The sequence below is a fragment of the Nicotiana sylvestris genome, chromosome 3 (genome assembly GCF_000393655.2).
Source record: "Nicotiana sylvestris chromosome 3, ASM39365v2, whole genome shotgun sequence".
Classification (NCBI taxonomy): domain Eukaryota; kingdom Viridiplantae; phylum Streptophyta; class Magnoliopsida; order Solanales; family Solanaceae; genus Nicotiana; species Nicotiana sylvestris.
Genome location: NC_091059.1, coordinates 55,024,487 through 55,048,359, shown reverse-complemented (window position 1 = coordinate 55,048,359; position 23,873 = coordinate 55,024,487). Strand labels below are relative to the sequence as shown.

General features: G+C 40.9%; 1 non-coding gene across 1 annotated transcript; it reads right to left on the bottom strand.

The window, feature by feature from the left end:
* Positions 1 to 203: 203 nt before the first annotated feature.
* On the bottom strand, positions 204 to 310 carry LOC138888795 (small nucleolar RNA R71). Its single transcript, XR_011406374.1, has one exon. It is a non-coding gene; the product is annotated as a small nucleolar RNA R71 (small nucleolar RNA).
* Positions 311 to 23,873: the final 23,563 nt, after the last annotated feature.

The window sequence follows — 23,873 nt, the reverse complement described above, 5'->3', positions numbered from 1 at the left end:
CATCTGAAGAACTTTTTATCAATATGTGTCACTCAAAGACAGTCGAATGTGACCCTTGAGGCAATCAAATATTACTGTTCCCATTCTCAGTTACTGGGAAGGCTCAAAATTGGTTGAATTCGCTCCCAGTAAACTCCATTGATACTTGGGAGGAATTAGTCAAGCAGTTCTTGAACAAGTTTTATCCACCCAACAAGACTATGAGGCAGATTGATGAGATATTGTAATTCAAGCAGAAATCGACTGAGACTTTGCAAGAAACCTGGGAAAGATTTAAGGGTATGTTGGTGAAATGTCCTCACCATGGCATTCCCGATCAGATGCTAGGACAGAGATTCTATATGGGTTTGGTTGACAGTCTGAAGGCCAATGTAGATGCTTCTGCCGGGGGTGCATTCTTGAGCAAAACTTTCACAGAGTGCAAGATTCTTCTTGACAAGATGTCTCAAAATCCAGGCTGGATGACGAGAGACACAACACTCACTCCAATAGTGCCTTTTCTCGCTCTTGACCCAAACAATACACATGCAGAAAACATAGCCACTCTTATGACCCATATGAGCTTGCTGACAAAGAAAATCGATGAGATGGGTACAAAATAGGTGCACATTGTGGATACCACAAATGGAGGCTTATGTAGTCCTTGTATAAACCACTCATATGTGTGCTCGTGAAGTGGAGAGAATGACAATGAGAGATTCAGAGAAGACATGAATTATGTCAATAATTTTGGAGGTCAGAGGTAAGGTGGGCAGCAATGGGGACCAACAGCAAACCAGCAGTACAGACTGAACCAGCCACAGCATAACCCCAATCCAGGAGGAGCACGACCACAAGGCCAAGTCTTGCCTTATCAAAGGAAATAGGGCTATAATTAGCAGCACCATCAATAGTTGACCTACCAACCACCTCATCAGCAGCATGATACTAACATGATTGAAATCAGGGGTATGCTGCAACTTATTGGGACAAATGGAAAGATGCAAGAGAAGTTAGTTGCACATGATTCAGCAATCAAAAGCATTGAAACTCAATTGTGACAACTATCTATGGCCTTAAAAAATCTCCTAAAAGGAACATTGCCTACAGATACAAACATTAATCCAAAGGAGCAAAACCCGAATCAGCTCATGGCAGTGAGTCACAGGAATGGGAGAGAATTAGACAGGGAGCAAAAAGTTGCTCAAGTTAGGAGAGAGACAACGCCACCTACTCCAGCTACTCCAGTTACATTAGAGACCGATGAGTCGGCAGAGCTCACTAAGGTTGTAATCGAGCAAGCACAAGTTGATAAGGGTAAGGAGAAGGAAGGTGAACAACTCCCAGAATAGGTAGTAGAAAAAGCTTCCAGCAAAGAAAAGACACAAAGCAGTGGGCAGAGGTTAATTCCTGCACCATTCCCTTAGAGGTTGGCAAAGCAAAAGAAAGATGATCAATATAGGAAATTCATGGAAATGCTCAGACAAATTCAATTGAATATTCCACTAATGGATGCTTTGAGTGAAATGCCAGGGTGTGCAAAAATGATGAAGGACCTGATATCGCAAAAATTTGACTTCCAAGACTTGTCCACTGTAACTCTGACGCAGACCTACAGCGGCAGCGCATTAGTGACAAGACCTATGGCTCAAAAGGTGTCTGATCCAGGTAGTTTCACTATCCCATGCACTATTGGGAGTTATGTTTTTGCTAAAGCATTGTGTAACTTGGGAGCTAGTATAAACTTGATGCCCTTGGCAATTTATACAAAACTAGGCATTGGCAGAGCTAGACTGACCTCAATGTTATTGTAACTGGCTGATCGCACAGTGAAAAGACTGACTGAAATTCTTGATGATGTGCTTTTTCAAGTGGGGAAATTTGTATTCCCAGTATACTTCGTCATTCTTGACTGTCAAGTGGATGAAGAGATTACCAATCATTCTGGGCAGGCCGTTTTTAGCCACTGGGAGAGCAATGATTGATTGTGATACTGGGGATTTGAAAATGAGGTTGAACAATGAAGAAATCATATTCAATGTTCAACATTCTATGAGGAGACCCAGCGAATTTGCAAATTTCTCACTAGTGGAGATCGTAGATATGATACTACAAGAGGAGGATGAGACTATTAATGTCAGGGATCCGTTAGAAGCTTGATTGATGAATCTGGAAAATGTGGATGGTGAGGAGTTGGCAGAATGGGTCATGGCTCTTGAAGGTCAAGGGTTCTGGAAAAGGGAGCCCGAGTTCGATCCCCTACACTTAGAAGAAAGAACATCACCACCTATGAAACCATCAATAGAGGAGCCACCATAGCTGGACGTGAAACCGCTTCCAGTGCATCTTAGGTACGTTTTCGTAGGGCCTAATTCTACTTTACCTGTTATTATATCATTTGGTTTGCTATCTGTGCAGGTGGAGCAACTCCTAAAGGTGTTACAAGAATATAAGACTGTTATTGGTTGGACCATGGCAGACATAAAAGGTATCAGCCCAGCTTTTTGTATGCTCAAGATTCTCTTGGAAGAAGGACACAGACCTTCTAGAGAACATCAACGAAGGTTGACCCTGAATATGAAAGAAGTGGTGAAGAAAGAAGTGATCAAATGGTTAGATGCGGGTATTATCTTCCCCATCTCTGACAGCAATTGGGTCATTCCTGTTCAGTGTGTGCGGAAGAAGGGAGGAATGACAGTCATACAAAATGATAACAACGAGTTGATCTCGACTCGTACTGTCACGGGATGGCGGATTTGCATGGATTATCGGAAATTGAACATAGCCACCCGGAAGGACCATTTTCCCCTACCATTCATTGACCAAATGCTGGACAGGTTGGCTGGGCGATCGCAGTTCTATTTCTTGGATGGATATTCGGGGTAAAATTAGATCTCAATATCCCCCGAAGACAGGGAGAAAACATCATTCACGTGTCTGTATGGCATCTTTTCCTTTCGGAGCATGCCTTTTGGACTTTGCAATGCACCGGCTACATTCTAGCGGTACATGTTAGCCATTTTTATGGATATGGTTGAAGACATTATGGAGGTATTTATGGATGATTTCTCCGTGGTGGGGGATTCATTCGAGGACTGTCTTTGCAATTTAAGAAGAGTGCTCAGAAGAAGTGTGGAGACAAATTTAGTACTGAATTGGGAAAAGTGCCATTTTATGGTACAAGAGGGGATAGTCTTGGGGCATCGAGTGTCCAGCAAAGGAATTGATGTTGACCATGCTAAGGTTGACGTGATTGAGAAGTTGCCACCGCCCACTTCGGTGAAGGCAGTGAGAAGTTTCCTTGGGCACGCCGGGTTCTACCGGCAATTCATAAAAGATTTCTCTAAGATTGCTAACCCTTTATGTAAACTCCTTGAAAAAGATCAGCCCTTTGTGTTTTCTAATGATTGCAGGTTAGCATTTGAGGAGCTGAAAAAAAGATTGGTGGCTGCACCCATCATTGTTGCACCTAACTGGGAGCAACCGTTCGAGTTTATGTGCGATGCAAGTGACTATGATATTGGGGTAGTCTTGGGGCAGCGAAAGGATAAGCTGATGCACCCAATTTATTATGCAAGCAGAATGTTAAGTAGTGCACAACTCAATTACACTGTGACTGAAAAGGAGATGTTGGCTATAGTTTTTGCATTCGACAAATTTAGGTCGTACTTGATTGGTTCAAAAGTTATTGTTTATACTGACCATGCAGCAATTAGGTACTTGATAGCAAAGAAGGAGTCAAAGCCACACTTGATTCGTTGGGTTCGTTTGCTATAAGAATTCGATCTGGATATCCGTGATAGAAAAGGGACAGAGAACCAGGTAGCTGACTGCCTTTCAAGGTTGGAAGGAGCTGAAAAGAAGGTAAAGGTTGAAGATATAATAGAGACATTCCCGGATGAACAGTTATTAGCAGTGACAATAGAGGACACCATGGTATGCTGATATTGCTAATTATTTAGAAAGCGGTATTGTACCTTATGAACTCTCTTCAATTAAAAAGAAAAAGTTCTTTCGCGACTGTCGATTTTATTATTGGGATGAACCTCTACTTTTTAAAATATGTGTAGATAACATAATTCGGAGGTGTATCCCCAAGAAAGATCAACCTTCTGTTTTGCAGGCTTGCCATGCTTCACCATATGGTGGACACTTTGGAGGGATTTGGAGAGCAGCTAAGGTGTTGGAATCGGATTTGTATTGGCCAACTCTATCCAAGGATGTCCATTCTTTGGTGAAGAGCTGCAATGAGTTCCAAAGGACATACAACATATCTCGACGTCACGAGATGCCGATGACTACCATTCAAGAGGTGGAGGTATTTAACATGTGGGGGATTGACTTTATGGGGCCATTCGTCAGCTCGTATGGTGACAAATACATACTGGTGGTAGTTGACTATGTCTCCAAATGGGTTGAAGCTATGGCTCTCCCAACCAATGATGCAAAGGGGGTGACGGGCTTTCTAAAGAAAAATATCTTCACACGTTTTGGCACCCCGAGAGCTATAATTAGTGATGGTGGAACCCATTTTTGCAATAGAGCGTTCGCACGTCTATTAGAAAACTATGGAATTCGTCATAAGGAGACCATCCCTTATCACCCACAGTCGAGAGGGCAAGTTGAAGTGTCAAATCGGGAAATCAAAAGTGTCCTAACCAAGACGGTGAACACGACAAGGACTGATTGGGCGAAGAAGCTGGTGTTGATACCCAATTTTTCTCTATGTATTTCTTTTACATGCAAATACTTTCAAATATCATATACATACATATATAAGTATGCCCAAGTGTTTTAGTATTTTTCCAATTTTTTTAAAAGATTCTTAAATTGATTTATTGCTCAATAATTATTCCCAAAATTATCACTTTGGTGAATAACTTATTTTATTCTCATATTTATACCAAAATATAGGTAGGTTACTTTTCATATATTTTTACAAATTAATTTGGTATTTTGAAAGTTAAATTGCATATAATTGCAATTTTAGCTTGCTTTAAGATTTAATAGCATTTTATAATTATGAAACTAGTTCCAATATTTTTTTAATTAATAATTATATACTATTAACGGATCCAGTGCTTTTAATTTGCTTTCAAAATCATTTTTTACTATTTTTATAAAATAAAAAAGGAAAACTGGCTATTTAAATTTTGGCCTCAGTTTGTTTCAATTGTAGCCCCATTACATTTCGATTTTAGCCTAAAATTGACCCAATTTCAAACTTAAATTCGGACCAACCCAATTACCACTCTTACCCGACCCAGCACTTATTCAACTGACCCAGCCCATAACCCCTTTTAATCCCGGCCGTTGATCATTTAGATCAACGGCCACCGTTGCTTCTTACCTTTTTTAATCCAAACGATCCTAAACCCTACCTCATTCTTTCAAAGACGCCGCCTTTGAATCCCTTCTTTCTCTCAACTCTCTCTCAACTCACCTCAAACCCTAGCCGCCGCCTCTCACCGAAACCCTAATCTCTAAGGTTCCTCCGATTTTATTTTAGATCTGCTCCGGATCTATGTGTGTTTTGAACTTGCTAAGCATTTTTTTCTCGAAGTTTCTTTAATTTCGCTTTCAAAACTCTTTATTCTTCAACTAGGGTTTCATGTTAAGTTATTCGAATCTCTTCTCTGATTCTCGACATGTTTTGCTTATGTTGTTTTTCTATTTGAGTTAGCATGTTGAAAACCCTAATTTTTGGAATTTTGTTTGAGTTTCGTAGTCTGTTTGTTTGTATTAGTTTGATTTACCTTGTTTACACCTGATTACGTTGAAAACCCTAATATTTGGGGTTATTTGAGATTCTGAATTCGCTTGTTTATTTGACTTGTTTATCGCCTCTAAACTCGACTAATTTTCGAAAACCCTAGTTCTTTGGGGCCTATTCGAGTCCCTTGAGTTTATTCATGCAATTCGTCTATCTGAATTTGCTCATCCTGATTCTTTTTGTTTCAGCATCTCTCTTCCTTATGTGATTCCTTTTTGTTCTGAGTTCCGACTATCTGTCAAACTCGACTGTGTTTTCAGAAAGGTTTTTACTTGATTCTTCGCATGCTTCTGATCTTTTCCTCTACTACTAAATCACTGAAACCTGACCTACGTGACTATCATGCTATGAATGCTTGCTCTATGCTATTACTGTATGATGTTCCTTCTCGCCATAGCTTGGCCTCACATGCTTATTACTTGTGCACTTCATTTATATACTGAGTCCCTTCTGTGATTGATTTTCAAACTCGTGATTGATTTTCAAAACTTTTCCTTATGAAATTCTTATTTTTTAATCGCCCGTTAAGGGTTAATTGATTCTCTCTCTTTGTTTGGCCTTACCAGATCCTTGCCAAAATAAGTACATTCCTGTATTTAGACTTAACCCCTTACTATATGGTTTTACTGCTCCTTTTATGGTAACAATCATTCTGCTTACAAATTAATCTTCTTTCCTTATATTAATCCTGTTAGTGTCCGTTTGAGCAGTAATCCCTTGATTAAAGGGGAATACCTGTGTTTATTTCCATGTTTGTGCTGAAACCTTATTTGTTACCTTATTCTCTATTCGTTTTCAAAACTATAAATACATGTACCTCTTCTCTTTCAAAAAAGAAGTTCGAACACACAGCATAAGTCGCCACTTCTTCTCTCAAATACACTTAGGATTTCTAAAAAGCATTCGAGTTTTCTCTAAACTCATAAGCTCTCTTCTCTGTTTGTGTTTTGGCTGCAAGTATCATGCTTTTCTTTGTGCTTACTTTTCTGCAACTGGTATGTCTCACCTTGTTTAAATTATGCCCCCTCTCTTATGTGTTTATGCCTCAGTGTTTTCTTTGTTTATTTTACTGTTTTCTGCAAGCTTGTTATTCCTGCTCCTATATGAATCCCCATCCTTGAACCCTTTGTCTGCTGAATTATGGTTCGGAAAACATAACAACCCTTGACATTGTTGTTTATGTATATGGACTGGACTCCCTGAGTCCTAAACTCTTTCAATTCCCATTCCTTTTCCCCCTTACATGTATTTTGAGCTTGAGACCTTGGTCTGGCAGTGTCCTAATCACTGCCCAGACCATAGTATGACCTTCAATAGGTCTGTGCTCTTATTTGTTGGCTAAACATGCTTGGTCAGGGGTGTGCCAGCCTACCTTGTGGCTAGGCATGACCACCAGCCTGCCATGGCATTCCCCAACCCCCTCTCTTGCACTTACACTCATTCTTAGAACCTAAGTTATGCCCCTCTCTTGTGAGCCTTGCTTTGGGATCCATGAGCTCCCTCTGAACTTGGTCACCTGAGGGTTGGCCCTTTCACACTGCACTGTAACTCTTTCTAATTAACATCTTGGGTGTAAGCACTGCCTAGAGTTCCTGAAACTCCTTGGATCTCTGAAACACCCTAGATAATAGAAGGCTTTGGAAATCTGGATCTCGAAAGTGGTTCAATCTCTTCTTGTTAGATACTAAGTCTGAATTAGGTTGCTCGGATGTAGCTGTAATTTCTGATGTATTTTTAATTTCTGTCTTAGTTTTTTACTGGTCTGTAATAATTTGTATAAACTCATGGGATTTTAGTGAAAAGGGGAGGGGTTACTTTTCATGCACAAAAGGGTAGAAATCATGTCTATTGGTTTAATTTCTACATTGCGCAATTTCACACGTAGAGACCATGCCTATAGGATTTAACTTCTAAACTTTCTGCAACTATACATATAGATACCGTGCTCATAGGGGTTTACATTTCTGCACATAATGATACCATTAGGCAAACTGTAGGCTTAATTATAAAGTTGCATATAGATACCATGTTTGTAAGACTCCTAATAAAAAGTGTTAAAATCAGTTAACGTATAGAAAGCATGCCTATAGGAACTTCGAGTCGGAACTGTCTCATTTGTTCAAAACAGCACCAACCGTTTAAATTAATATATACTTTGGTAAAACTGGCAGTCTTCTGTGATTTTCTGAACCTCGTAAGTTAACAAACATTTTCTAAACCAAACTGGCATTTTCTGAAACTCACTTTTTTCTAATAAGGTTTGTGAAACTCTTTTTTTTTCAACTAGTCTGCATGTCTTCTGAAGCTCCTTTCTTTTATTTTAAATCTTTTTCAGAACGGTACATTCTTTTTCTGAAACTTGTTTCACTCTGATAAAAAAACTGGCAACTCTTCATAACCAGTTCGCTTTTCGAAATCGTTAGTTTTATCCAACACATAGCTGAAAGTAGACTAGTCCTTAAGAACTGCATTCAAGTGAGCCTAATGAGGACTTCCTGTCTAAAAGTATGTGTTGAACTAGTCCTCTTATCGCTTTAATTTTAAAGACCAAACCAGTACATGCAAGACATGCTAAACTCTATGGCTTATCTGACTTAAGGAGGTTTACTTGAGCCTTACTTGCTTATCTGCTTCCCCTTTTACTTGCATTATGTGTTTTGATTGACGCCTAGTGTTTTGTCCCTTGAAATCTCTCAAAAGGCCCCAAATCCCTTTCCCTTTAGGATTAGTAGTCCTAAATGCCTCCGGGACTGATAGGATTGGGACGGGTACTAGCATGCAATAAGTAACGAAACTTTCCGCGCTTTAATACCTTAACGGGGTGGGATGGGTAGAATATGGAGATGATGACCGATGCGCTAATATCACGTGCGACCCTTCTTTTTTTAGGAGTGATTATTGGGTATTGCATTGAAGTGATCCATATTAATCGTAAACCTAGGACCCCACCTCCCCTTATTTGCTTTCATCTCTTCTCGTGAGACCATTCAAATCTTTTTTTCATAAATTTCTATCCTCTATACTTACCTTCAAAAGTTTTCAACCTAATTGCAATGTTGTATGCAAGTCCTTATTTGAGCCTTGATTGTTTACTTGTAAATTCACAATTGTAACATGGCCGGGACCACACTAGTGGATCTTGAGGGGTGCCTAACACCTTCCCCTCCAGATAATTTCTAGCCCTTACCCGAACTCTGGTTTTTCCAACTCAAACCTTTCTTAAAGTGTCCTAATGCACTATAATCATTAGGTGGCGACTCTTCAAAATTCCAAAACCAAATTCTCGAAAGGGAATAGAGTTGTCCTCCCAATGTTGTATACCCGATTTCGACTCGTAGAAAAAGGGGGCGTCGATAGCATGGCGACTCTGCTGGGGAACTTCTTTAGGCTTTTACCATTGCATGTTGCTTGTGACTTTACTGTCTCATTAATTGCTTTATTTACTGTCCTTTATTCTTTCATTACGAAACTGACTTGGCTCTTCATGTCTTTTCTTTCCTTTAACTGCTTTCTTTTACTGCTTTATTTCAATACTGTTGTGATTACTGCAATTATTGAAATCATTTATGAACGTGGAAATACATGTCAATTTGTTTCATTCTTGTAAACTGCATCTTCAACATCATATTCCACTCGTGCCAAACAAATACCATAGCGATGCTTATAATGAGTGGTTGCGCTCTTCCAATATTATCACCCTTTAAATTTGGCAAAGGCGTATTTGCAGTAAAACCAGTCGATCAGCGGTGCAGTCGACGATTCCGTGCCTTTCCCTCTTGAGTTGTCCGCTCAAGGGTACCTGTCTAATACCCCAATAGAAACCTTACTCTGTTTAATTGTTCATGTATCATGGTCAAAGCTAGTCGAGTCAGTTATATTGTCCATATAATGACTCATTAAGATAGCCTTGTCCGAAGTCCACTGGGTTTCCTTGAAACCCAAACGGACACCGCCATATTGTGTACATTTATTTGGAGAACTAAATGCTTTTTATGTTGATTATTGGTATTAAATAGTCGAGTCCGGTGGGGGTGAGGTCTTAACCCTTTTGTTTTGCAGAAAATGAATGACAAAGTTCCTGACTTCGGTATGGTAAACATACCTTCACTCTTGCAGACTTGGTGGAGAAACCTCCCATCGAGCAACCAAATCAACGAATGGAAAGAGAGAGTCACCAAGGCTAGTGAGAAGCTAGAATACCTGGAGTACAGCTTGCTGGAATTGGAAGGGAAAGTGAGGAAAAGAGTCATCGACTGTCAAAATGCTGAGGAAGGCAAAGGAGAACGTCTGGCGATAGCATTTTTACTGGAAAATCTGCGCGAGCTGGAGGACTTGATCAACGAGAACATTCAACCTGAACAAGGTCCTTCTAGGACCAAGTAGTTAGGAGTCTTTCTTTTCGCTTTTAATGTAATAAGGCCAATGGCCATTAGTGATATTTTTACTTTCCGCTATTTTAGTGTCGTTTTGGGATTCGTCTTATTTTTGTCAATAAAATGAGGCATTTAGCATTATAAGTTCTCCAAATTAACTTGTTGCTAGGCCTACCTCGGTCACAACGAGGCACCCAAATTAGGACACGATTTATATTCTTGCACAATATGTTTAAATATTGCAACATTTTTTCCTCATAATCCGCACTAACTTGTTACCTTTTTTGTTTTTCTTTTCTTTTATTATTCCCCTCCCCAAAGGTTAGTTCGTGCATTCTGGCACCATCATCATATAGTACGAGATCCAAGGGCCCTCCACCTCCTCCTCCTCCGAGTCCTATCCGGAATAAGAACAAAAGCAGAATGGAAGATTCAAGCGCCAGAAAGGAAAGAACTGAGATTCCTCAGGGTACCCCGATTGCTAAGGAAACTGCTGCCCAACTTGAGCAGAAATTATTGAAGTTCCGAGAAGAACTGGATCAAGTTCGGAACTTGACAAATTTATCCTTCTCTCTCACCGCCCCTGATGTCAACTTTCCAAATGCTCAAAATCCCGCAACTCCACAGAACACCCCACAACCACAGATGCAACCCACTCATGCTCAACACTGCAACACATGTCACACTCCAAACAACACTCCATTACTCATTCCTGAACGACTAAACACCACAAATGACCACCTCCACAACACTCTCATCTACGTAGATATTGTACCCCACTACACTCAACCAATCTCAAGTGCACCTGAGTTTGATGACAAGGACTCTCTTATCAGAAACTTGGCAACAGAACTCAAGAAGTTGACCAGCCGAGTCCAGGGCATGGAAGGAAACAAAGGTATAGAGGGGATGAATTATGAGGACCTCTGCATTCAGCCAGATGTTGAACTTCCGGAGGGGTACAAACCTCCCAAGTTCGAAATGTTCGATGGCACAGGAGATCCTAGAGTCCATTTGAGGACATATTGTGATAAGCTAGTCGGAGTCGGAAGGAATGGGAAAATCTGTATGAAACTCTTCATGAGAAGTCTGAAGGGGGATGCTTTATCCTGGTACATCAGTCAGGACCCCAAGAAATGGACAAGCTGGGTAGGTATGGCATCGAATTTCATGGATAGGTTCCGATTCAATACAGAGAATGCACCGGATGTATTCTACATCCAGAATTTGAAGAAGAAGCCAATCGAGACATTCCGCGAGTATGCTACTCGTTGGAGATCAGAGGCTGCTAAGGTTAGGCCAGCCTTAGAAGAGGAACAGATGAACAGATTCTTCGTCCGGGCTCAGGATCCACAATATTATGAGAGGTTGATGCTGATCGAGGGCCAGAAATTCTCTGATATCATCAAGCTGGGAGAAAGAATTGAGGAAGGCATTAAGAATGGTATGGTTACTAATCTTGAAGCATTGCAGGCCACCAACAAGGCTTTACAGTCTGGTGGCATGTCCAAGAAGAAGGATGTGAGTGCCGTGATGGTCGCACAGGGAGCTAAATCACCACTAAAATACCACACTTACCTGTCACCTCCACTTACATATCAGCCTATCCCGAATTACCAAGCACCCGCACCTTCTTACCAAAATCCACCACCCGTTTACCAATCATCTCCACCTCCCACATATCAACCCACTTCACCCAGATACTCTCAACCTGAAGCTATTTACCAAGCTTATAATGCCCAACCCTCTCACTACCAATCACTTCCCACTCGCCAAAATTTCCCTAGACCTAGACCAAATTTTGACCGCAGACCTCCCAGATAATATACAACCCTCTCTGAGCCAATTGACCAGTTGTATGAGAAACTTAAAGTTGCTGGTTATGTCTCCCCTATCCCTGCCATAACTTTAGAAAATCCTTCCCAGTGGGTCAACCCTAATAAGACCTGTGCGTACCACTCCGGCATGAAGGGACATACCATTGACGAGTGCCGCTCGTTGAAGGACAAGATTCAAACTCTGATCTAAAATAAGGTTATTGTAGCAACGGAGCCTGCTCCTAATGTCCGCAACAACCCTCTGCCTGATCACAAAGGTGGAGACATTCACATGATCGAGATCGAAGATGACTGGGACCTCAAGGGGTCGATAGGATTGATTGTTGAGGGCGATGAGCCAAAGAAACCAGCGGTCACACTTAACCCAATTGTTGTGCAGAATCGGCCCTCCAAGGGCAATGAAGTAAATATATCTATACCTCTCGAATTTGAAGCACCTTCTTCTGCAAAGGCGCCCGGACCAATTAAGGTTGAGTTTGGAGTCCCGAAGGCACCTACACCTTTCGAAGTTGTTGTGTTACCACCAAGGGTACCTATTCCTGTAGCAATGTCAGACATAACACCGTTCCACTCAAATTCCATACCATGGGATTACACAGCTGAAGCAAGGAGGAAAGGGAAGACCAAGATGGGAGAAGCAATTGCTACGTAGGGTATGACCAGAACAGGCAGGGTTTACACTCTAGAGCACCTAGCTAAGTCCAGTAAGCAAGCCTCTGGACGGACTACTGAAACTAGGCCTGATGATCTTTGGAGGAAAATACAAGCTAAGGAGTATTCAGTCGTTGAGCAGTTGAACAAAACACCAGTGCAGATCTCCATCCTAGCTCTTCTGCAGAGCTCTGATGCACACAAAAATGCCTTGATGAAGATATTGAGCGAAGCTTATGTGCCCAGCAAACATAACTGGAGGCGAAATGGCAAATATGGTAGGGCAAATACTGGAAAGCCGCAAAATCACCTTCCATGAAGATGAGCTGCCACCGGAAGGACTAAGTCACAACAAGGCCCTGCACATCACCATGCAATGCGAGGATTACTTCATCACTAGAGTCCTGATCGACGGAGGATCCAGCCTCAACATCTGTCCGCTGATCACTCTCAAAATATTGGGAAAGAGCCCGCACGAGATCAAAGATGGAGCCATCAATGTTAATGCTTTCGATCGGTCCCAAAGGTCTACTATTGGAGAGATTAACCTATGCTTGCAAATGGGACCAACTTGGTTCGATGTTAACTTTCAAGTGATAGATGTCCCAGCATCCTACAACTTGTTGTTGGGACGACCATAGATCCACGCCGCTAGAGCTGTAGCATCGACCATGCATCAGGCAGTGAAGTTCGAATGGAATCACTAAGAGGTGATTATTCATGGCGATGCTAGCAACCCCATATATAGTCGCCAGACCATCCCGATGATTGGAGGCAGAAGGAGAATAGGCGGAGAAACATACCACCACATTGAAAGGGTCAACGCTGTAGACAAGGATAAATTGTGGGATAACAAGATTGAAAGTATCTTGAATTGGTGTGGGTATGAACCTGGAAAGGGACTCGGCAAAAACCTCTAGGGAATCACCAAACCCATCAAGCTGAAGAAACATGGTACTACATTTGGTTTGGGGTATGAATACACTTGGAAGGAGTTCAATGACTGGTCATGGCGCGGTCCCTACTATCCACTGGAGCATCTGATACCTCGCCTAGAGCAGACTTTCCAGCCGGCAGACATCATATATGGATCAGAGGAAGATAAAGCATTGGCAGCCATGAAGTATCTGTTTCTGGAAGACGATGATATGGACTGTTGTGTTATTTTCGAGGAGGAAGGGGAGGAAGACCCTTCTATACAAGTCGTGAACCGAGGAGAACACCTCAGCAATTGGTTAATCAGAACCACCAGGGCCCGGAAAGCTTCGGGGTAGCAAGGCTAAACAAAAGCACCATGCATCACATTTTTACTTTTTACTAGCTGATTTTATTTCCGCATTATCTTTAATTTTGAAAAAGAGCTCTGATATTCAAAGCAATTATGAATTCAATCGAAGCACTTCAGTTTATTATATATCTCGCTCTTATTATTTTTTATATCATTCACTTTATTTTACACAGCATTACTATTACTTGGCTTGACGATGAACCAACGACTTGCAACGAGACAACGCAACAAACGGATATGGATTCAGAAAAGGATGATATACCAGAAGAAGTCATCAGAGAGGTTGAGAATTTTGAGAATAGGCCTATGTCTAACTTGGACGAAACTACGGTCGTTAATCTGAGAGATACAGAGAATGTCAAAGAAACGTGCATCAGTGTTCACCTGTCACCATCAGAAAAGAAAGAGTACACGGAATTCCTAAAGGAATATGAAGACATATTCGCCTAGTCATATGATGATATGACTGGTCTCAGTACATCCATTGTAGCTCACAAACTGCCAACAGATCCAACATGCCCGCCGGTAAAGCAGAAGCTCAGGAAATTCAAACCCGACATGAGTTTGAAAATCAAAGAAGAGGTTACCAAGCAAGTCAAAGCCAAGGTTCTCAGGGTAGTAGAGTATCCGACATGGTTAGCCAACATCGTGCCAGTGCCAAAAAAAGATGGGAAAGTTAGAGTTTGTGTTGACTACCGAGATCTTAACCGGGCCAGTCCTAAAGATGACTTCCCCTTGCCGAACATACACATTCTAATTGACAACTGCGCCAAGCATGAGTTACAGTCTTTCGTTGATTGTTTCGCTGGGTATCATCAGATAGGGATTAACGGAGAAGTCTGTCCAAAGCCGATCAATTCAGATGCAGTAAAACGATATTATGTGTAACCACTTATGATTCCCTCTATGATGTAATTTGAACTACGCCTGACCTGATTCCTATTTAAGAGGGGATACGTAGGCAGCCCTATGGATTCAGTCACAATTTAATAAAAATTCCATTTTTCCCCGCTATTGGAACTGGGGCAGAATTTTGAGGAGGACCCTCAAAATTCCGAAGTTGATTTTAGTCCATGCATCGCCAGAAGCGCCAGCCCAGTAAACTGAGGCAGAATTTTGAGGAGGACCCTCAAAATTCCGAAGACGATTTTTTAGTCATTCAGCACAGCCGTCAGAAATGTCCGCTCAGCAAACTGGGGCAGAATTTTGAGGAGGACCCTCAAAATTCCGGAGCGAAAGAGGTTGCAATGTCTTGAACCACGTCGCAGTCGTTGGTTAATCTAAAGAAAACTATTTTCGATTATATACTTACGTTATATATACTAAATCATGCATAACTATTATCCGAATTGCTATTGTTTAGCGACGCTACCCCAATGACACACAACGTCAAGAGCCCGGGGAAGACGAACTAACCTTTTCCCCTTACAGAACTCACGATTTTTCTTTGGATGCAGGCACTCGACTTGCAGTATCGTTAAGTATATTTATGTACGCATACTTTCCCAAGAATGCAACTTCCCAGAATCATCACTTGCCCACAATTGCTATCCGTACACAATCTCCCCAACAGTCATATTGTCGTAATCGGCTATCAGCTAAGAGATCTTACTACTAATCGTCCTTTTACATTCTTGCACAGCATAAGGCTACTTATCTGCCTTTCGAGACTAAGCTCTGTCTCTATCTGCATTTTGCATAAGGCTACTTTTCTGCCTTCCGAGGTTAAGATCTACCTCTCTCATCATCTGCATAAGGCTACTTATCTGCCTTTCGAGACTAAGCCCTGTCTCCATCTGCATTTTGCATAAGGCTACTTTTCTGCCTTCCGAGGTTAAGCTCTACCTCCATCATCATATGCGTAAGGTTAATTATCTACCTTTCGAGACTAAGCCCTGTCTCCATCTGCATTTTGCATAGGGCTACTTTTCTGCCTTCCGAGGTTAAGCTCTACCTCCATCATCATCTGCATAAGGCTGCTCTTCTGCCTTTCGAGACTAAGCCCTGTCTCCATCTGCGTTTTGCATAAGGCTACTTTTCTACCTTCCGAGGTTAGGCTCTACCTCCATCATCATCTGCATAAGGCTACTTATCTGCTTTTCGAGACTAAGCCTTGTCTCCATCTGCATAAGGCTACTCTATCTACCTTTCGAGACTAAGCATTGTCTCCATCCTGCATGGCTGAAATATCGCCTCTTTACTTTTCTCGCACAGCTATAACATCGCCACCTTCATTTAAATTCTGTACCGGCTGAAAGATCGCCACCTTTTACATTTTATGGGCTGAAAGATCGCCAACCTATTCAAAGGCATCATAGTTCGGAGGCACCATCTACATGGCCCAAGAACATCATTTCATGGCCTGCGAATTTTTATTTACGCTCTTCATATACCGGGACGTCATGGTCCAAGGACGTCAACCTAACCGTCCAAAGACAACATTCATGGTCCAATGCGAACTTGCATCACATTTAAATTTATGTACAATCTATACTGTATTGCCCACTTGCAGGTACACCGGCTAGCAAACGGCCGTCTCAGTAGTAGCGATCCCGCTCCGGTTCTCGCAGCCTATCAGACTTCAACTATCCTTCTCAACTTAGGCATCACGTCCGTTCCTTTCAATAACTCTATCGGCATATTTCGCCGATGGATCCTGAACTACATATGGCTTGATTCCTGTAAGACCAGGGATATGTAGGTAGCTCAAGAGCCAGAGCTCGATCAAAATTCTTTGAAAATCGTCTCTTTCGGTCAAAATTGGCCATCATATCTTTACCCGACAACTCTTTCATCCTTCCCAGGTAAAGAGGGGCAGCTGTTGCTACCCAATTTTTCCCTATGTATTTCTTTTACATGCAAATACTTTCAAATATCATATACATACATATATAAGTATGCCCAAGTGTTTTAGTATTTTTCCAATTTTTTTAAAAGATTCTTAAATTGATTTATTGCTCAATAATTATTCCCAAAATTATCACTTTGGTGAATAACTTATTTTATTCTCATATTTATACCAAAATATAGGTAGGTTACTTTTCATATATTTTTACAAATTAATTTGGTATTTTGAAAGCTAAATTGCATATAATTGCAATTTTAGCCTGCTTTAAGATTTAATAGCATTTTATAATTATGAAATTGGTTCCAATATTTTTTTTAATAATATTTATATACTATTAACGGATCCAATGCTTTTAATTTTCTTTCAAAATCATTCTTTACTATTTTTATAAAATAAAAAGGGAAAACTGGCTATTTAAATTTTGGCCTCAGTTCGTTTCAATTGTAGCCCCATTACATTTCGATTTTAGAATAAAATTGACCCAATTTCAAACTCAAATTCAGACCAGCCCAATTACCACTCTAACCCGACCCAACACCTATTCAACCGACCCAGCCCATAACCCCTTTTAATCCCGGCTGTTGATCATTTAGATCAGCGGCCACCGTTGCTTCTTACCTTTTTTAATCCAAACGACCCTAAACCCTACCTCATTCTTTCAGAGATGCCGCCTTTGAATCCCTTCTTTCTCTCAACTCTCTCTCAACTCACCTCAAACCCTAGCCACCACCTCTCACCGGAACCCTAATCTCTAAGGTTCCTCCGATTTTATTTCAGATCTGCTCCGGATCTATGTGTGTTTTGAACCTGCTAAGCATTTTTTTCTCGAAGTTTCTTTAATTTCGCTTTCAAAACTCTTTATTCTTCAACTAGGGTTTCATGTTAAGTTATTTCGAATCTCTTCTCTGATTCTCGACATGTTTTGCTGTGTTTTGCTTGTGTTGTTTTTCTATTTGAGTTAGCATGTTGAAAACCCTAATTTTTGGAATTTTGTTTGAGTTTCTTAGTCTGTTTGTTTGTATTAGTTTGATTTACCTTGTTTACACCTGATTAGCGTTGAAAACCCTATTTTTTGGGATTTATTTGAGATTCTGAATTCTCTTGTTTGTTTCACTTGTTTATCGCCTCTAAACTCGACTAATTTTCGAAAACCCTAGTTCTTTGGGGCCTATTCGAGTCCCTTGAGTTTATTCGTGCAATTTGTCTGTCTGAAGTTGCTCAGCCTGATTCTTTTTGTTTCAGCATCTCTCTTCCTTATGTGATTCCTTTTTGTTCTGAGTTCCGACTATCTGTCAAACTCGACTGTGTTTTCAGAAAGGTTTTTACTTGATTCTTCGCATGCTTCTGATCTTTTCCTCTACTACTAAATCACTGAAACCTGACCTACGTGACTATCATGCTATAAATGCTTGCTCTATGCTATTACTGTATGATGTTCCTTCTCGACATAGCTTGGCCTCACATGCTTATTACTTGTGCACTTCATTTATATACTGAGTCTCTTCTGTGATTGATTTTCAAACTCGTGATTGATTTTCAAAACTTTTCCTTATGAAATTCTGATTTTTTACTCGCCCGTTAAGGGTTAATTGATTTTCTCTCTTTGTTTGGCCTTACCAGATCCTTTCCAAAATAAGTACATTCATGTATTTAGACTTAACCCCTTACTATATGGTTTTACTACTCCTTTTATGGTAACAATCATTCTGCTTACAAATTGATCTTCTTTCCTTATATTAATCCTGTTAGTGTCCGTTTGAGCAGTAATCCCTTGATTAAAGGGGAATACCTGTGTTAATTGATTCTGACTGTGTTTATTTCCATGTTTGTGCTGAAACCTTATTTGTTACCTTATTCTCTACTCGTTTTCAAAACTATAAATACCTGTACCTCTTCTCTTTCAAAAAAGAAGTTCGAACACACAGCATAAGTCACCACTTCTTCTCTCAAATACACTTAGGTTTTCTAAAAAGCATTCGAGTTTTCTCTGAACTCATAAGCTCTCTTCTCTGATTGTGTTTAGGCTGCAAGTATCCTGATTTTCTTTGTGCTTACTTTTCTGCAACTAGTATGTCTCTCCTTGTTTAAATTCTGCCCCCTCTCTTATGTGTTTATACCTCAGTCTTTTCTTTGTTTATTTTACTGCTTTCTGCAAGTTTGTTATTCCTACTCCTATATGAATCCCCATCCCTGAACCCTTTGTCTGCTGAGTTATGGTTCGGAAAACATGACAACCCTTGACATTGTTGTTCATGTATATGGACTGGACTCCCTGAGTCCTAAACTCTTTAAATTCCCATTCCTTTTCCCCCTTATATGTATTCTGAGCTTGAGACCTTGGTGTGGCAGTGTCCTAATCACTGCCCAGACCATAGTATGACCTTCAATAGGTCTATGCTCTTATTTGTTGGCTGAACAGGCTTGGTCAGGGGTGTGCCAGCCTACCTTGTGGCTAGGCATGACCACTAGCCTGCCATGGCATTCGCCAACCCCCTCTCTTGCACTTACACTCATTCTTAGAACCTAAGTTATGCCCCTCTCTTGTGAGCCTTGCTTTGGGATCCATGAGCTCCCTCTGAACTTGGACACCTGAGGGCTGACTCTTCCACACTGCACTGTAACTCTTTCTAATTAACATCTTGGGTGTAAGCACTGCCTGGAGTTCCTGAAACTCCTTGGATCTCTGAAACACCCTAGATAAGAGAAGGCTTTGGAAATCTGGATCTCGGAAGTGGTTCAATCTCATATTGTTAGATACTAAGTCTGAATTAGGCTGCTCGGATGTAGCTGTAATTTCTGATGTATTTTTAATTTCTGTCTTATTTTTTACTGGTCTGTAATAATTTGTATAAACTCATGGGATTTTAGTGAAAAGGGGAGGGGTTACTTTTCATGCACAAAAGGGTAGAAATCATGTCTATAGGTTTAATTTCTACACTGCACAATTTCACACGTAGAGACCATGCCTATAGGATTTAACTTCTAAACTTTCTGCAACTATGCATATAGATACCATGCTCATAGGGGTTTGCATTTCTGCACATAATGATACCATTAGGCAAACTATAGGCTTAATTATAAAGTTGCATATAGATACCATGTTTGTAAGACTCCTGTTAAAAAGTGTTAAAATCAGTTAACGTATAGAAAGCATGCCTATAGAAACTTCGAGTCAGAACTGTCTCATTTGTTCAAAACAGCACCAACCGTTTAAATTAGTATATACTTTGGTAAAATTGGCGGTCTTCTATGATTTTCTGAACCTCGTAAGTTAACAAAATATTTTCTAAACCAAACTGGCATTTTCTGAAACTCACTTTTTTCTGATAAGGTTCGTGAAACTCTTTTTTTCAACTAGTCTACATGTCTTCTGAAGCTCCTTTCTTTTATTTTAAATCTTTTTCAAAATGGTACATTCTTTTTTTGAAACTCGTTTCACTCTGATAAAAAAACTAGCAACTCTTCATAACCAGTTCGCTTTTCGAGATTGTTAGTTCTATCCAACACATAGCTGAAAGTAGACGAGTCCTTAAGAACTGCATTCGAGCGAGCCTAATGCGGACTTCCTGTCTAAAAGTATGTGTTGAACCAGTCCGCTTATCGCTTTAATTTTAAAGACCAAACGAGTACATACAAGACATGCTAAACTCTATGGCTTATCTGACTTAAGGAGGTTTACTTGAGCCTTACTTGCTTATCTGCTTCCCCTTTTACTTGCATTATGTGTTTTGATTGACGCCCAGTGTTTTGTCCTTTGAAAGCTCTCAAAAGGCCCCAAATCCCTTTCCCTTTAGGATTAGTAGTCCTAAATGTCTCCGAGACTAATAGGATTGGGACGGGTACTAGCATGCAATAAGTAACGAAACTTTCCGCACTTTAATACCTTAACGGGGTTCATCTCTTCTCGTGAGACCATTCAAATCTTTTTTTCATAAATTTCTGTCCTCTCTACTTACCTTCAAAAGTTTTCAACCTAATTGCAATGTTGTATGCAAGTCCTTATTTGAGCCTTGATTGTTTACTTGTAAAGTCATAATTGTAACATGGCCGGTACCACACTAGTGGATCTTGAGGGGTGCCTAACACCTTCCCCTCGAGATAATTTCTAGCCCTTACCCGAACTCTGGTTTTTCCAACTTAAACCTTTCTTAAAGTGTCCTAATGCACTATAATCATTAGGTGGCGACTCTTCAAAATTCCAAAACCCAATTCTCGAAAGGGAATAGAGTTGTCCTCCCAATGTCGTATACCCGATTTCGACCCGTAGAAAAAGGGGGCGTCGACAGCTGGATGATGCATTATGGGCGTACCGCATAGCATTTAAAACTCCAATTGGTATGTCACCATACAAGTTGGTATTTGGAAAAGTATGTCAACTTCCGGTAGAGCTCGAGCATAAAGCCTTTTGGGCACAATGGCAATTGAATTTAGATATGGAAACTGTAGGCACTAATAGAGTCACTGGGTTACATGAACTCGAGGAATTTAGGTTCCATGCATTTGAGAATGCAAGATTGTACAAAGAAATGATGAAAATGATGCATGATAAGCATATTCTAGATTGGAACTTCAAACCCGGAGACCTAGTGTTGCTATAAAAGTGGAGAGTAAGATTGTTTCTGGGTAAATTGAAGTCCCGATGTCAGGACCCTTCAGAGTGGTGCAAGTGTTCTCAAGTGGAGATGTAGAAACTGAATCCGAAAATGGAATAAATAAGTTCAAAGTGAATGGGCAAAGGTTGAAACATTACATTGGAATGGTCGAAGAAAAGGGGGATAGAGTGATGATATCTTTGGAAGAGCCCCAATATATGAGCGAAGAGTAATAATGAAAGTATGTGTCGTGCCGCGATGTTAAATCGGGCACTTCCTGGGAGGCAACCCATGGTTTGTTGTAAATCGTCATGTCGCGACGTTAAATTAGGCTATTGTTGGGAGGCAACCCATCATTTTTTCTTTGTTCTTATTTTTTGTAGTTGATTTTTGTACGGTGACAATATTGATCGATCTACTAAGATGCAGAAATGAAAGCATGAGCAGCGGAAGGACTCGGGGTGACAAAATTATCCCAAAGATTGGCAAAAATGCGAAAAAAGCAAAAAAAGAATTTGGATGCCTAATCCGCGGCCACAGATCTGACTGCGAATCGACCTCGGAGTTTGCAAATGTTCTGTTCGTGGTCGTGGATCGGGCCGCGGACCTGGCGCCGTTCAGGTTTAGTTTTTTTAGTTTATTTTATTCTCCCTCCCCCCCCCCCTTTTATTAGTTTTTTTTAATTAACCCTCCCCCCCCCCATCCTCCCAATCCCCCATTCTTATCCCCCCCCCAAACCAAAAACAAAACTAATTAAAACAAAAACAAAAACCCTCCCCCTCCCCAACTCTGAATGTAACCCTCCCCCATCTTCACCAAATCTCCTTTCCTCCTCCCTCTTCTCTACTCAACCACTACCCAAGCTCCATTCCTCACAAGATTCTCAAGTAAGTACATGCTTCTACTTTCTTCTTTTAGTTTTTTTTTGTTTTGTTTTTTGATTTTTTTTTCATTCTTTTTCTCTTATATTGTAAGTGTGGGAAAGTAGAAATATGGGTACTCTTATCCTTGTTGTATTTGTTGGTATATATGTTGGTATGTGAGGACATTAGGTTGGTTGGGTTGGGAAAACATTGTCTAATTGTGAAGAATGGGAGTTTAATTGGGTCTATGGGTACATTGAGGAGCATATGCCCAGTAGGTGTTTGTTGAATTGCCACGATGAGCTTTTTAGTATAAATTGTGACCAGGGGTGCAAGTGAAGTCTGAGTAACCGCCCTTGGTTCACCTATTCCACTGATTATTGATAATGGTGGTTATTGTATAGGAACAATGAGATCCTCAAAGAAGAGACGCACTATCGGTGGCTCGTCCTAGGCACGGGCATCAGCCAGTTCAGGGCAGTTTGATAGCACCAAGTTTGTCTCCAAAGCTGCCCAAGACCGTTTCAGTTGGAAGGCTATTAGAAAGCATGTACTAGAAAGGGGAGTTCATAGGGGTTCCCTCCAGGCTGAGTGCCCCAAAATGTATAGAGAGCTGATTAAGCGCAGGCTAGACATCTTCTTCGAAGAGTCGGAGGACAGTAACTTGTTGCTTGTTAGGGAATTCTATGCTAACTTTTCTGAACATGAGGATCACATTTGCATTGTACGATAAAAAAGGGTGAATGCCTTGATTGAAGCCATGGGGAGAGTGTATTGATTGCCTGCATTCACTAGGGAGGTGGATTACTATGATACTTACAAGTGAGAACCCACAAATTGGTAATTATTTTTCCAAACTATCTATAAACCAGACAAGGAGGTAGTGTGGGTTGTATCGGGATCGAAGTTGCACTCCGCCTCACTCACTTTTGAAGGGAAGTGTTGGTTGTACATCATCAATAGTTGACTGTTGCCGTCCCACAACACCACTAAGGTCAATGGACCAAGAGTTGCTTTGATCTGGTGCTTCGTGAATGGCCATGATTTTAATGTGGCCAAGGTTATTCACTCTGAGATATTCATATGTTCAACACTGAGGAGGTATGGGTTCTTCTTCCCATCTCTGGTCACTAGATTGCGTCGGGATGTAGGGGTTTCAGAGAACCCCAATGTGGATGGCAAGGTAAAGAAAGAAACAATGTTTTAGGCATCTAAAGTGACCATTGGGAAAGACACGTTGGCACCCGATTCAACTGATAGTGATGATTTAGAAGTGTCAGAGGAGAGTGATGAGGGGCAGGAGGAAGTTGGGCCTTCTTCAACCCCACAGGAACAAGTTGGGCCATCTTTACCCCTATAAGAACAGGTAGCCGCGGGTGAAGGTTAATTTGTAATCAGACGGAGTACGCGGCTGACAGTCTTAGAACAGGAAATGGTAGGGTTGCGCACTTCTGTCACGGAATTGGGGACTAGAGTTGATGCTTTAGCCACCCAAAATGCAAAGTCTGAGAAAAATATCATGGGTTGGCTGCGTGCGCTGGGAATGGCGTGTCATCTCGACCCAGGCACTGTCTCCGATCAAGACTGATCTTCTAGGGAAGTCCATTTACCTCGTATTACTTTATTTTGTATGACATAGGGACATGCATCATTTTAAGTATGGGGGTA